This window comes from Schistocerca serialis, chromosome 4, assembly GCF_023864345.2.
Source record: "Schistocerca serialis cubense isolate TAMUIC-IGC-003099 chromosome 4, iqSchSeri2.2, whole genome shotgun sequence".
Classification (NCBI taxonomy): Eukaryota; Metazoa; Arthropoda; class Insecta; order Orthoptera; family Acrididae; genus Schistocerca; species Schistocerca serialis.
Window position 1 is genome coordinate 174814537 of NC_064641.1, and position 13493 is coordinate 174828029.

A 13493-nucleotide genomic window follows, 5' to 3' on the forward strand; every position below is an offset into this window, starting at 1 on the left:
TGGGACTCAACTGCTGAGGTCATTAGTCCCCTAGAACTTAGAACTAGTTAAACCTAACTAACCGAAGGACAGCACACACATCCATGCCCGAGGCAGGATTCGAACCTGCGACCGTAGCGGTCTCGCGTTTCCAGACTGCAGCGCCAGAACCGCGCGGCGATCCAACGACAATACCTGACAACATGCGTGAGCGCGTTGTCAATGCATACGCGAACATTACGGATGGCGAACTACTCGCTGTTGAGAGGAATGTCGTTACACGTATTTCCAAATGCATTGAGGTTGACGGACATCATTTTGACCATTTATTGCATTAATGTGGTATTTGCAGGTAATCACGCTGCTACAGCATGCGTTCTTAGGAATGATAAGTTCACAAAGGTGCATGTATCACATTGGAACAACCGAAATAAAATGTTGAAACGTACCTATGTTCTGTATTTTAATTTAAAAACCTACTTGTTACCAACTGTTCATCTAAAATTGTGAGCCATATGTTTGTGACTATTACAGCGCCATCTATCACGAATATGTAATAAAAATGGGGGTTCCTATTTTAAAAAACGCAGTTGATATCCGTTTGTCCTATGGCAGCGCCATCTAGCGCGCTAACCATAGCGGCATCTGGTTTCCCCCTTCAAGCTAGACGAGTTTCGTTGTTTGTAGTTTTTTCGTTTGATGCTTATTTCGTGAGATATTTGGCCCGGTCACTATCAATGGACCACTCTGTATAATCCCTAATTTTTAATTTCTCCTCAACCTCCTTTAAATTTGTTTTGTTCATTTTGTCATCGTTATGGTAAATGAGAAGCAGGGAAACTCCCTAAGCAAACATGCACCTGGCCAACCACGTTGGACTTGCTAGCGCAACCTGTTTTCAAATGGTTCAAATGGCTCTGAACACTATGCGACTCAACTTCTGAGGTCATCAGTCGCCTAGAACTTAGAACTAATTAAACCTAACTAACCTAAGGACAGCACACAACACCCAGCCATCACGAGGCAGAGAAAATCCCTGACCCCGCCGGGAATCGAACCCGGGAACCCGGGCGTGGGAAGCGAGAACGCTACCGCACGACCACGAGATGCGGGCAAACTTGTTTTCAGATGCAGTGGGGTGGTCTCATCAACCTAGCGAAAACTCAACTTGGCTTGCTTTAAGTACTATGTATCAGTACGGATGCAATTTTGTGTCTCCGTTGCGGCAGGCTGAGCTCTTTAATGGTTGCGACGTAGATAAGGGCAGGCAGGTTTGAAGGAAAATTTGTACACGTCTGTCCATGTGTCTTGTAATAAATTACTTGGCTTAGCGTCATCCATGTTGCTTCGGGTCTTTTTAAACATTAGTAAGTATCAGGATAAGCCCTGTCAAGTACGCTTTACTAAATTACTTTATTTTCATGCATTCCTACGCTTACAAATATCTGCTGTATCCATTCCTGAACTACACAAAGGTTGCTCAGCCGTGTACAATAGGCAAAACACGCTACAGTAACGAGGACGCCAGCGGCCTTGTAAAAATTAGCAAACGGGCGCGTTCACAGGACGGGCCCGCCAGAGCGCGCACGCGGAGTGATTTAATTTGAGCTGGGTCGCGGAAAGCTACAAATTACTAGCGCATCGCGCCGCTCCCGCGGGATGCCGGCCGTAAACAAAGAGGAGAGCCGAAGCGGGCGCGCTGTGGTGGGACGAGTCCGCCCGCCCCGTCTCGTGCAATTAGCGGCCGGCGCACAAAAGCGCGGTAGCTGCGCGCCGGTGGCAAACGAACAGTGCGGCGCGGCGTAGTCGCTGCAGCGTTGCACAAATCGAATTCCCGCGCGCGATGAAATGTGGCCCGGTCTCGCTTTTCTAGCCGTTCATATGACAACGGGGGGCAACGTGTTACGGGGATATATGGCTTTCCGACACACGCGGCGACAGCGGCAGCACACGGCATTGGAGCCGCTTTAATGAGTGAGGATATAAAAGCTGCTGGTGCGTCATTATCTATGTGGGTGGAACTTTATTGGTTGCGTCGGTATGCCACTGCCAGCATCGATTTTGTTCTATAGTTTGAACGGGGCTTATATAACAAGAAAAACAACAATGCGGTAATTATTTTCTTCACGTGTGACACCACAGTTATATACACCGAAGAGCCACAGAAAGTGATACACCTGCCTAATATCGTGTAGGTCCCCCGCGAGCACGCAGAAGTGACGCAACACGACGTGGCATGGACTCGACTAATGTCTGAAGTAGTGCTGGAGTGATCTGACACCAATAATCTTAAGGGGATGTCCATAAATCCGTAAGAGTACGAAGGGATGGAGATCTTTTCTGAACAGCACGTTGCAAGGCGTCTCAGATTCGCTCAATAATGGTCATGTCTGGGGAATCTGGTGACCAGCGGAAGCGTTTAAACTCAGAAGAGTGTTCCTGGAGCCACTCTGTAGCAATTCTGAACGTGTGGGGTGTCGCATTGTCCTGATGGAATTGCCCAAGTCCGTCGGAATGCACAATGGACATGAATGGATGCAGGTGATCAGACTGGATGCTTACGTGCGTGTAACCTATTAGAGACGTATCTAGACGTATCAGGGGTCCCATATAACTCCAACTGCACACACCCCACTCCATTACAGGCGCCTCCATCAGCTTGCACAGTCCTCTACTGACATGCAGGGTCTATGGATTCATGAAGCTGTCTCCATACGCGTAACCGCCCATTTGCTAGGTGCAATTTGGAACGAGACTCGTTCGACCACGCAAAGTATTTCCAGTCATCAACAGTCCAATGTCAATGTTGAGGGGCCCAGGCGAGGCGTAAAGCTTTGTGTCGTGCAGTCATCAAGGGTAAACGAGTGGGCCTTCGGCTACGATAGCCCACATAGAAGATGTTTAGTTGAATAGTTCTCACATTGACACTTGTTGATGGCTCAGCATTGAAACCTACAACAATTTGCCGAAGGGTTGCACTTCTCTCACGTTGAACGATTCTCTTCAGTCGTCGTTGACTCCGTTCTTGCAGGATCTTTTTCCGGCCGCAGTGATGTCGGAGATTCGATGTTTTATCGGATTACTGATATTCAGGGTACACTCGTGAAATGGTCGTAAGAGAAAATCCCCACTTCATCGCTACCTCGGAGATACTGTGTCCCATCGCTCGTGCACCGACTATAACACCACGTTCAAACTTACTTAAGTATTGATTGTAGCAGCAGTAACCGATATAACAGCGGCGCCAGACACTTGTCTTATACAGGGTGTTACAAAAAGGTACGGCCAAACTTTCAGGAAACATTCCTCACACACAAAGAAAGAAAATATGTTATGTAGACATGTGTCCGGAAACGCTTACTTTCCATGTTAGAGCTCATTTGATTACTTCTCTTCAAATCACATTAATCATGGAATGGAAACACACAGCAACAGAACGTACCAGCGTGACTTCAAACATTTTGTTACGGGAAATGTTCAAAATGTCCTCCGTTAGCGGGGTACATGCATCCACCCTCAGTCGCATGGAATCCCTGATGCGCTGATGCAGCCCTGGAGAATGGCGTATTGTATGACAGCCGTCCACAATACGAGCAAGAAGATTCTCTACATTTGGTACCGGGGTTGCGTAGACAAGAGCTTTCAAATGCCCCATAAATGAATGTCAAGAGGGTTGAGGTCAGGAGAGCGTGGAGGCCATAGAATTGGTCCACCTCTACCAATCCATCGGTCACCGAATCTGTTGTTGAGAAGCGTACGAACACTTCGACTGAAATGTGCAGGTGCTTCATCGTACATGAACCACATGTTGTGTCGTACTTGTAAAGGCACATGTTCTAGCAGCACAGGTAGAATATCCCGTATGAAATCATGATAACGTGCTCCATTGAGCGTTGGTGGAAGAAATTAAAATGACCCCAAACATGGATATTAAGCGTTTCCGGACACATGTCCAGTAACATCTTTTCTTTATTTGTGTCTGAGGAATGTTTCCTGAAATTTTGGCCCTACCTTTTTGTAACACCCTGTATAGGCGTTTCCAACCGCAGCCCCGTATTCTGCCTGTTCACATACAGTATCTCTGTATCTGAATACTCATTCCTAGACCAGTCTTTTTTTTGTGCGTCGGTGTATTTGTTAAAGGACATTTGGAAATATTCCACCTCGGCTGTTTTTTCGCTAGTGTGCAATTTATTACACCTTGCACGATTGACCAATTTCGGCTTTACAGGCCGTTTTTAAGCGCAGTAGACGCCCTGCCGTGGGAAATTGAAGTACTCTGTTATTAATCAGGAAGAAGGCTTATAGTGATACTAACTGAATTCTTCCAAACCACAAATAGAAATCATAACATGCAGATATCATCCAAAACTGACTCTTCGGATAATCTGCGCCTCCACAGTAACCAGTAGCCCATAAAAGGACAAGAGGACGTTACACAAGTACCGGCTGATGTGGCCGAGTGGTTCTAGGATCTGCAGTCCGGAACCGCGCGACCGCTACGGTCGCAGGTTCGAATCCTGCCTCGGGCATGGATGTTTGTGATGTCCTTAGGTTAGTTAGGTTTAAGTAGTTCTACGTTCTAGGGGACTGAAGACCTCAGAAGTCCCATAGTGCTCAGAGCCATTTGAACCATTTGTTACATTAGGATTTCCGAGAACAGCTGATCCAGTACATTAAAACTAAAAAATATATAATTCTCCATGCCATAAATTCCGAAAGCCCTCCCCCTTCCAAAAAATGGTTCAAATGGCTCTGAGCACTATGCGACTTAACTTCTGAGGTCATCAGTTGCCTAGAACTTAGAACTAATTAAACCTAACTAACCTACGGACATCACACACATCCATGCCCGAGGCAGGATTCGAACCTGCGACCGTAGCGGTCGCTCGGCTCCAGACTGTCCTTCCACTCAAGATCAAAATTAATACACTGCTAGAGGTGCCTCTGCCGTAAAATAACCATAAATAACATTATTTCCATATTACTAAAACATCTGCAAACGAATGCTTCCAACTACATACCGGGTGATCAAAAAGTCAGTATAAATTTGAAAAACTGAATAAATCACGGAATAATGTAGATAGAGAGGTAAAAATTGACACATATGCTTGGAATGACATGGGGTTTTATAAGAACCAAAAAAATACAAAAGTTCAAAAATTGTCCGACAGATGGCGCTTCATCTGATCAGAATAGCAATATTTTCCATAACAAAGTAAGACAAAGCAAAGACGATGTTCTTTACAGGAAATGCTCAATATGTCCACCATCATTCCTCAACAATAGCTGTAGTCGAGAAATAATGTTGTGAACAGCACTGTAAAGCATGTCCGGAGTTATGGTGAGGCATTGGCGTCGGATGTTGTCTTTCAGCATCCCTAGCGATGTCGCTCGATCACGATTCACTTGCGACTTCACGTAACCCCAAAGCCAATAATCGAACGCACTGAGGTCTGGGGACCTGGGAGGCCAAGCATGACGAAACTGGCGGCTGAGCACACGATCATCACCAAACGACGCGCGCAAGAGATCTTTCACTCGTCTATCAATATGAGGTGGAGTGCCATCCTGCATAAACATCGTACGTTCTGGCAGCTGTTTATCAGGCAGGCTCGGGATGATGAGATTCTGTAGCATATCGGCGTACCTCTCACCCGTCACGGTAGTAGTTACAAAACCAGAATCACGCATTTCCTCGAAGAAAGAAGGCCCGATAACGGTAGATGTGGTAAATCCAACCCATACCGTGACTTTCTCGTCATGCAATGGAGTTTCCACGACAGTTATAGGATGTTCGGTAGCCCCAATTCTGCAGTTGTGGGCGTTGACAGACCCTCGGAGCGTGAAATGAGCTTCGTCGGTCCACAACACGTTACTCAACCAATCGCCATCTTCGGCCATCTTTTGAAACGCCCACATCGCAAATGCCCTCCGCTTCACTAAATCGCCAGGTAATAGTTAATGATGCCGATGGATTTTGTACGGATAGCATCGGAGGGTACGCCTAAGTGCCATCCAAACAGTAGTGTATGGAATGCCGGTGCGACGCGCGACTGCAAGAGCGCTGACTTAACCGTGCGTAGCCGGCCGAAGTGGCCGTGCGGTTAAAGGCGCTGCAGTCTGGAACCGCAAGACCGCTACGGTCGCAGGTTCGAATCCTGCCTCGGGCATGGATATTTGTGATGTCCTTAGGTTAGTTAGGTTTAACTAGTTCTAAGTTCTAGGGGACTAATGACCTCAGCAGTTGAGTCCCATAGTGCTCAGAGCCATTTGATCCATTTAACCGTGCGTAGACGAACCCGCTACAGTCTCCATTTCTTCCTGAACTGTCTCAGCAGCATAGCAGCATTACGCCTTGTGCTAGGTCGGCCACTACGGGGTCTATCGCCTAAACAACCCGTGGCTTCGAACTTCGAAATCATTCTCGCCACAGCTGCATTTGTCAACGGACCTTTACCCGTTCGAATCCCCTTCCTATGACGATAGGATCGTAACGCTGAAGTAGCACTTTCCCCATTCTGATAATACAGCTTCTCTAAAAGTGCCTTTTCAGGTAACGGCAACATGCTGCGACTGCTGGCGCATCTAATTCTCTCTCTCATTACAACTCCTTCTATACACGATTGTCATGCGCAGTCACTGACGTTTTGCTGTCCATCGCCATCTGTCGGACATTTTGAGAACTTTGTTTTTTTTTGTTCTAAAATAACCCCATGTCATTCCAAGTACGTGTGTCAATTTTTACCTCTCTGTCTACATTATTCCGTGTTTTATTATGTTTTCAAATTTATACTGACTTTTTGATCATCCGGTACATAAGACACCAGCATAACAGACTGCAGTTCACTCAACGTACCTTTAACAGATGAGACGGTGCGTCCGGTAGAATTCCATAGCTTTGTCTCTGAGTGAGAACATTCCAAACATGCCGGCCGGGGTGGCCGAGCGGTTCTAGGCGCTACAGTCTGGAACCGCGCGACCGATACGGTCGCAGGTTCGAATCCTGCCTCGGGCATGGGTGTGTGTGATGTCTTCAGGTTAGTTAGGTTTAGGTAGTTCTAAGTTATAGGGGGCTGATGACCTCAGATTTTAAGTCCCATAGTGCTCAGGGGCATTTGAACCATTCCAGCCGCGCGGGATTAACCGGGCGGTCTGGGGCACTGCAGTCATAGATTATACGGCTGTTCCCGGCGGAGGTTCAAGTCCTCCCTCTGGCACGGGTGTGTGTGTTTGTCCTTGGATAATTTAGGTTCAGTAGTGTGTAAGCTTAGGGACTGATGACCTTAGCAGTTAAGTCCCATAAGATTTCACACACATTTGAACATTTTTTTTGAACCATTCCAAACATGCCATGAATCCAGTTGATCAAGAACCGGTAGTTCTTCACTCGTAATAGTGAAATCTTCGTCCTTCCTGCTCACTGTACCATCAGGGCAGATCGAAGATTCATATACAAGAACTAATATGACGCGTGCTGAGCACAGCGCTCAACTATAGTCCCTCACTTGCAATGTCTTTAGCAGAGCTTCAGGAACTGTGAAACTGCCCGGCACTACCCCACCAGACAGTGTTCTAAAAACGAAGTGCTCATCAACAAAACTCATATCAACCGCTAGGCACAACCATAGGTATCCACGCTGGCCAATTCACCTTCGTATTAGTTTTCTAAAATCCACATATCACGTTGTTCGGTTCTGTAACATCAGAATATACGGTGGCGCTGAACGGCTTAGGGCAGCACAACATAACGAATTCAGTTGACGAACTGAACAACTCCCTCAAACCGCTGTCACTCGCAACAGCGCGGCAAACGCGCTATCCGCTTTTGTCACTCGGCGGCTCCTTTCTCAATAAAGGAAAAAGAAAGCTTAATTTCACCGCTTACGAGTTATGTGCTCGCTTTCAGATCCGCTATTTCATCGTTTATTGAGGGGATAATAGTTGTACGACACATCGACAGCTGGGTGGAGTACTTCAAAACGTTTTTGAAGCGGAAATACTACGAAATGGAATCGTTGGGTGCAATTGTACTGCAGCTGTCAAAACACAGTAGCAAAAGGCCGTGGATGTATATTTTAGCTCGACACGTCAGAGGGTGAAAAGTGGATTATTGGGAACAACTGTCCAACATAGTAGGGACAAAACAGAAAGAGGCCGTCAGAAAGAACTGTTAATGGATTAGCACCGCTCGCACAGCTCACAAGACCACCCGAAAATGTTAATCAAAGACATCGCACGGTCCATTGATTACCGGACAGTCAGAATAAGCAAGAGATATTTGTGCAACCTGTCGTGAACAGGATTGTCTTTTATCTTCCCTTATTGACTATATCATTGCTCTCTCGGGTGGGGGGGGGGGGGGGGTGAGGGGAGGGGCGAGGGAGTGGGGGTTGCTAGAGGCAACCATATTGTAGCTCTACAGCAGGACCACATTTAAGCACATTTTACACGAGATACTTCCTGGTGAATATCGCGTGCTCGAAGTGCGTGCTTGTCAAATAATTGTGCTCCGACTTCGCTGAGGTGCACTAATTTCGTACTCCTCCTCCTCATTGGAAAGGTGGCACAAGGTTCTGGTATGTTTCTTACTAGTGTTCGCTTACAAGAGAGGCGAAATAAGAGAAATCAAAAATGTATTGTCTTTTTAGAATGAAAAAGCTCACGTTATGCATAAATAAGAAGGTAAGTAAATAAACATGTTTTAAAGAAAATTATTTCAGCAATGAAGAGGTCAGAATTATTTGACGAGAAGAATAAATTTCCATGTTAATTGGCACTCAATAAGAAAACGAGATTTGTATTGTTTGATGTGGTTGCAATTAAACACTACTGGCCATTAAAATTGCTACACCACGAAGATGACGTGCTACAGACGCCAAATTTAACCGACAGGAAGAAATTGCTGTGATAAGCAACTGATTAACTTTTCAGAGCATTCACACATGGTTGGCGTCGGTGGCGACACCTACAACGTGCTGACATGAGGAAAGTTTCCAACCGATTTCTCATACACAAACAGCAGTTGATCGACGTTGCCTCGTGAAACGTTGTTGTCATGCTTGGTGTAAGGAGGAGAAATGCGTACCATCACGTTTCCGACTTTGATAGAGGTCGGATTGTAGCCTATCGCGATTGCGGTTTATCGTATCGCGACATTGCTGCTCGCGTTGTTCTAGATCCAATGACTGTTAGCAGAATATGGAATCGGTGGGTTCAGGAGGGTAATGCGGAACACCGTGCTGGGTCCCAACGGCCTCGTATCACTAAGAGTCGAGATGACAGGCATCTTATCCGCATGGCTGTAACGGATCGTGCAGCCACGTCTCGATCCCTGAGTCAACAGATGGGGACGTTTGCAAGACAGCAACCATCTGCACGAACAGTTCGACGACATTTGCAGCAGCATGGACTATCCGCTCGGAGACCATGGCTGCTGTTACCCTTGACGCTGCATCACAGACAGGAGCCCCTGCGATGGTGTACTCAACGACGAACCTGTGTACACGAATGGCAAAACGTCATTCGGATAAATTCAGGTTCTGTTTACAGAATCATGATGGTCGGATCCGTGTTTGGCGACATCGCGGTGAACGCACATTGGAAGTGTTTATTCGTCATCAAATGGTTCAGATGGCTCTGAGCACTATGGGACTTAACATCTGAGGTCATCAGTGCACTAGAATTTAGAATTACTTCAACCTAACTAACCTAAGGGCATTACACATATCCATATCCACGGCAGGATTCGAACATGCGACCGTAGCGATCGCGCGGTTCCAGACTGTAGCACCTAGAACCGCTCGGCCACTACGGATGGCCAGCCGAAAGATTCGTCATCGTCATACTGGCTTATCACCCGGCGTGATGGTATGGGGTGCCATTGCTTACACGTCTCGATCACCTCTTGTTCGCATTGACGGCACTTTGAATAGTGGACATTACATTTCCGATGTGTTACGACCCGTGGCTCTACCCTTCATTCGATCCCTGCGAAACCCTACATTTTAGCAGGATAATGCACGACCGCATGTTGCTGGTCCTGTACGGTCCTTTCTGGATACAGAAAACGTTCGACTGCTGCTCTGGCCAGCACATTCTCCAGATCTCTCACCAACTGAAAACGTCTGGTCAATGGTGGCCGGGCAACTGGCTCGTCACAATACGCCAGTTACTACTCTTGACTACTCTTGATGAACTGTGGTATCGTGTTGAAGCTGCATGGGCAGCTGTACCTGTACACACCATTCAAGCTCTGTTTGACTCAATGGCCAAGCTTATCAAGGCCGTTATTACGGCCAGAGGTGGTTTTTCTGGGTACTGATTTCTCAGGATGTATTCACCCAAATTGCCTGAAAATGTAATCACATGTCAGTTCTAGCATAATATATTTGTCCATGAATTCCCGTTTTTCATCTGCATTTCTTCTTGGTGTAACAATTTTAATGGCCAGTAGTGTATATTTTCTCGAGCTATACATATATTCTGAAATGTGTACCACTCTTTTCCTATCCTTTCAGTTCTCAGGAGTGTAGTATATTTGTCACGTGGCTTGCCACAAAACACCCACACTGAATTTCGGTCTGGTCGTTAGTAAACTCTGTTATTACTGATTGTTTTGTAACTACAGGGTGGAGTAGTGGAGTATTGACCATGAGCGACCGTTGGCACGCAGACAATGCAGATTCAGTCACTGTGCAGCGTTGGAGCATAGAACGTTTTATGTTTGCGGTCGAGCAATTCTTTAGAAACAGTGATTCTGTAGTCACGGTTCAACGTCTTTTCCGTTGGAAGTTTGTCGGACGTCGAGATGCAGTCTCAGATCGAAACACTGTACTCCGATGGGTGCAGCGTTTAGAAGTGTTTCCGGCCTGAGTGACCGAGCGGTTCTAGGCACTACAGTCTGGAACCGCGCGACCGCTACGGTCGCAAGTTAGAATCCTGCCTCGGGCATGGATGTGTATGATGTCCTTAGGTTAGTTAGGTTTAAGTAGTTCTAAGTTCTAGGGGACTGATGACCTCAGCAGTTAAGTCCCACAGTGCTCAGAGCCATTTGAACCCTTCTTTTTTTTTTTTTTTTTTTTTTAGAAGTATTTGGTCTGTGATGTGAAAGAAACTACCTGGTCTTCCCCATCAGCTCGAATTCGGAAAAAGTGTACAGAGTGAGAATGGCAGTTTTTCCTCGTCCGAAACGATCCACTAGGTGGCAGGCTGTATCGCTGGGTATGTCACATCGTTTGCTTTGTCGCATCTTACATGATGGTCTCAGATTTCACCTGTTCAGAATAATGTTTATCCAGCAGCTAAGTGAAACGGATTTTGTGCAAGGCAGAGAATTTTGTGACATAATGGACACTATTGGTTCAAATGGTTCAAATGGCTCTGAGCACTATGGGACTCAACATTTGAGGTCATCAGTCACCTAGAACTTAGAAATACTTAAACCTAACTAACCTAAGGACATCACACACATCCATGCCCGAGGCAGGATTCGAACCTGCGACCGTAGCAGTCACGCGGTTCCGGACTGAAGTGCCTAGAACCGCACGGCGACCGTGGCCGGCTAATGGACGCCATTCTTATGAAGATGTCCCAGTATTCATGAGTGATGAAGACCATTTTCTTCTGGTTGATTATGTTAACATACAGAACTATAGGTACTGGGCATCGGAGAACTCACATGAACTTCGCAAAAAACCTCTCCACGGCTCAGAAGTAACAGTGGTGCGGATGTTGGACTTCACTTTTTTGAAGAGGGAGGAACCGTAGTTACTGTGACGTCAGCGCACTACGTCTAAATGATAAATAACTTTCTTTGTCGTGGCGTATCACCCGACGTGATGGTATGGGGTGCCATTGGTTACACGTCTCTGTCACCTCTTGTTCGCTCTGACGGCACTCTGAACAGTGGACGTTACATTTCAGGTGTGTTACGACCCGTGGCTCTACCCTTCATTCGATCCCAGCGATACCCTACATTTCAGCAGGATAATGCACGACCGCATATTGTAGGTCCTGTACGGGCCTTTCTGGAAACAGAAAATGTTCGACTGCTGCCCTGGCCAGCACATTCTCCAGATCTCTCGTCAATTGAAAATTTCTGGCCAATGGTGGCCGAGCAACTGGCTCGTCACAATACGCCAGTCACTACTCTTGATGAACTGTGGTATCGTGTTGAAGCTGCATGGGCAGCTGTATCTGTACACGCCATCCAAGCTCTGTTTGACTCAATGACCAGGCGTGTCAAGGCCGTTATTACGGCCAGAGGTGGTTGTTCTGGGTACTGATTTCTCAGGGTCTATGCACCCAAATTGAGTGAAAATGTAATCACATGTCAGTTCTAGTATAATATATTTGACCAATGAATACCCGTTTATCATCTGCATTTCTTCTTGGTGTAGCAATTTTAATGGCCAGTAGTGTATATGGGACGAAGAAGAAATGCTACACTTGGAAGTCAGCATGTAATTCCTCATACAGATTGAATACAGAAGTTTATCTAGCAAAACCAGATCTAGTGCAGTTTGAAAACTTGTGTCTGGAAACAAGGAGTTGACAACACTGTCACATCGTGCAGCGTATGGGAATGTACAGAGAAACGTGTATCACCCCCACACAACCACACTAGCCATGGAGCCCACTGAATAGAGTGATGGGATATCAAACTATCATCCACCATGGAGCTATGGTTTGAATCCTCGTCATGTTCTCTTCTTAGGTTTTGGCAGTCCGTTCCCTATTCTCGTCGTTGGTAAGTAGGAGAGCATTTCTTCACGAGACGATAATCTATAACATGACGGTAGGTTCCATTAAACAGCATGTATGAGTCTACTTACTGCGCAATTTACAAACATAACTGGGCCTATCAGGCTCATGTAGGGCGGCTTCCTAATAGTGTACAAAAAGGATGAATACATCGATTTGCTTTTAGTGCTGGGTGCATCTGTTGTTCGTGCTTTTTTGTAAGCTGCACAGTATCCTCAAACGCACCATCCCGATAAGAATGTTTTTCATCGCCTGGAGCAACATCTTCGAGAAGTAATGAACAAGTAATGGACACAGGTCGTCCAAGTATAATATGATTTGTTTATGGTTCATTTAAAATTTTGTAATTTTTTTTTGCTTTAAAATTTTCGCCTATTGGTACTATATTCTCTGTAAATGTAAAGTAAAGTACTATGCTGGAGACTGAAGTTCTTTGCATTGTATGTGAGTAATGTATGTAAAATACTGTGCAAATTGTTTATTTCGTTACATGGTTTTCTTATGACTTTTGTATTTAAAAATATTGGATGTATAAATTGTTCATGTTGATGTAAATTTGACAATTTAATCAACGGTCACGCTTAGGTACAATGTAAGAAATAAGTGTTATGTAAAAGACAGTGTGCTTTTGTTTGAAACGGAAGTGGGTCTGAGGAGTGGAAAAGGTGGCAAGGGCGAATTGGCGCCCTACCTAGAGCAAGCGCGGGAGTCACACAGCCTGTAGGCAGCAGTGATTGAGGCAACGCCCT